Below are 2,966 nucleotides of genomic sequence, written 5' to 3' on the forward strand. Positions count from 1 at the left end.
CGCGCAGCCCTGGCTGGGCCCCGCCGCAGAGCAAAGGGCCAGGGCAGCCACCTCCTCCTCGTCCTGCCGCTGCTGCTGCTGCTGCCGCTGCTGCCGGTCCCTGCTGCTGCAGAGGAAAAGAGAACCAAAGGCATCAGTGGAGACAGCCAGGCCAGCGCTGCCACAGCCTGCCCTGCCCTGCCCTCAGCACCGTGTGGAGCCATGCAGAACCCCAAGCAGTGAGCAGGCAACTGCAAGTGTGGCTGCACCTTGGAGGCTTCTGAGAGCTGGAGTGTCACTGGGAGAAGCTGCCCCGGGCCTGAGCCTGCCCTTCTCCAAGCTGTGGGCAGCACTGCAGGCTCTCTGTCCATGCACAACCATCTCCAGTGGTCACAGTCCAGCAGGTGCCCTTGCCCATGCCCAGGGGATGCCCTCCTCAGGGTGCCACAGCTGCATGGCCACACTTGGGGCACAAGTGAGGGCAGCTCGGCCAGAAGAAGAGATCGTCTTTGCTTTTGCCTGGTCTCTAGTGAGGTGGAACATTTGGATGAGAGCTGGAGCATTCTGATGGAACACTGCATGGCTCAGCTGGGCTTGCTGGAATCTGTTAGGCACATTCGCTAACTCGATGGGCATTGCTAGGGCATCTGCTCTCCTGTTCCCTTCGGCATTAAATCCTGCCAGGTCAGTGTGTGATCTCACACACTATGCATGACATAGAATGGTTGCTTTCAGTGGGAGATCAGTTGAATCAATTTCGAAAGCAAGTTATGAAGTTTTGGGTTTGCAACCTCCTTTAGTAAGGCTCTCTCTGCCCTGGAAACTACACCTGCAACATAGGCTGAGTCAGTTATCAAATTAAATGGTTCACTGAACCACTCAAATGCCCTGACCACCGCTGTAAGTTCTGCCACTTCAGGATCCTTCAACTACCTGTACATCAGACTCCCACTTCTGAGTGCAGGGATACTTCCATGTGATGACAGACTTGCGGGAACGACCGCAGGCATCTGAAAAGATTGTCAAGGCATTTAATGGTTTTCTGCTTTGAATTTCTTTTGGAATCAGTTTGAAAAGGCAGACCTGGGGCTCAGTGGTGTGCCTGCTGGGACGACAGCGCTTCCTGTACCTTACAGATGGACTGTCTCACCTCCTCTGATAGATGCCTGGGTGATGGGAGGTCATCTTTCCCTCGCAGGAGGTTGAACAGAGGAGCGAGATCTTCTGTTGTCAGCTCTAGGAGAGGCCTCACCCAATTGATGGACCCGCAGAGCTGATGGAGTTCCTGCAAGGTCTTAGGGTTATCAATTATTTTGACTTGTTGGGGAACCACAGTCTGCTCATTGGATTTTTAGTCCAAGGTATTTAAATGGAGAGGTTTTCTGGACCTTTTTGGCCTGGATTTCAAATCCATTTGCCTCTAAGGCCTCAATTACCTTCCCCAATGTCCAGTCTAAATAGGATTGGTTAGGAGCACACACCAAAACATCGTCCATATAGTGGAGCACTATTGCCTTTGCTGCTAACTTTCTGACAGGGGACAGAATGCGAGCTACATACCACTGGCAGATGGTGGGTGAGTTCTTCATGCCTTGTGGCAAAACTCACCACTGGTAGCGCTGCACGGGAGCCTTTCGGTCGATGGAAGGGACCGAGAAGGCAAACCAGGGCGCATTGTCTGAGCGTAGTGGGATCTGGAAGAAACACTCTTTAATATCAATGACTGCTACCTTCCACTGCCTGGGGAGCATGGAGGGTGAAGGCATTCCGGGCTGCAGGGGTCCCATGTCCTCTATGACTGCATTTATTTTCCGCAAGTCCTGGAGGAGGCGCCACTGGTCTTTCCCCAGCTTTTTGATTCCAAATACCAGGGAATTCCAAGGGCTCTTACATGGTTCGATATTTCCTCTTTTCAATTGCTCCTCCATGAGTGTGCTAAGTGCCTTTAATTTGTCATTTTTCAAAGGCCATTGATCCATCCAGATGTGTTTGTCAGAGATCCAATTTAATTTCTGGAAGGGGCACTCCGCAGTGGCCTGTACAAAAAATGTTGGGGTTGAGATGGAATTTCGACTCGAGCCCCCCACTGGGACATGAGATCTCTGCCCCGCAATGGAAATCCAGAGTCAATTACAAAAGGACGGACTGATGCTATCTGTCCCTCTGGACCCTCAATTTGGACAACTGCCTTGCTTCTTTGAGCAGATATAGATCCCCCCCCACCCGTCACAATACCTTCTGCCAGCTGCAGCTCCCAGTGTGACGGCCAATTGTGGGAAGAAATGACTGTCACGTCTGCTCCCATGTCCATCATTCCTGCCAGGCTGATGTCTGAGCCTTGGCCAGACAGTTTGCAATTAAGCATGGGTTTGTCATTCCCAGCTGCCTCAGCCCAGAAGACAGAGGGGTTGTAGTCCTGTGGCGGACTACTGGGCATGAGAATAGCTTGGGCCACAACCTGGTTAGCAGCAAGAAAATAGGGAGGGTTAACACACTGGATATTGACAGTAAAGAACCCTTGTGGGCCCACTTGAACAATTTCTGGTGTAACACAAATGTCAGCTGGTGAACGTACAACATCTTTTAACACAAACAATATACAGTCTCTCAGACTCTCACAACTCACGACGATTCTCTGGGGTGTCACCGAGTCCATTTGAGTTGCAGTGGTCATGGTAACCATTTTCCTGGTGGCAGTTTCTTCATTCATTCCCCCATGTGGCCCTGCCAATCCACACAGTCCTGTCAGTGTTTTGGCTGCATCCCATCGGCGGCAGGCGATGTCATTTTCCCTGGGGAGACAGCTCAGGAACCCTGATTAACTGAAGCCAGAGCTCTGCAGTTTTGGGCCAAGTGCCCTGGTTTGCCACACCTGTGACAGACCCAATTAGCATTTCTATTGCCCTGAGATGCTGTTGCATCAGCAGCGGCTGCAATTTCTATTAAGTTTTTCCCCGTTTTTAAATTTGGCTGATGAATTGGCACCA

This window comes from Aphelocoma coerulescens, unplaced genomic scaffold, assembly GCF_041296385.1.
Source record: "Aphelocoma coerulescens isolate FSJ_1873_10779 unplaced genomic scaffold, UR_Acoe_1.0 HiC_scaffold_94, whole genome shotgun sequence".
NCBI classification, from domain to species: Eukaryota; Metazoa; Chordata; class Aves; order Passeriformes; family Corvidae; genus Aphelocoma; species Aphelocoma coerulescens.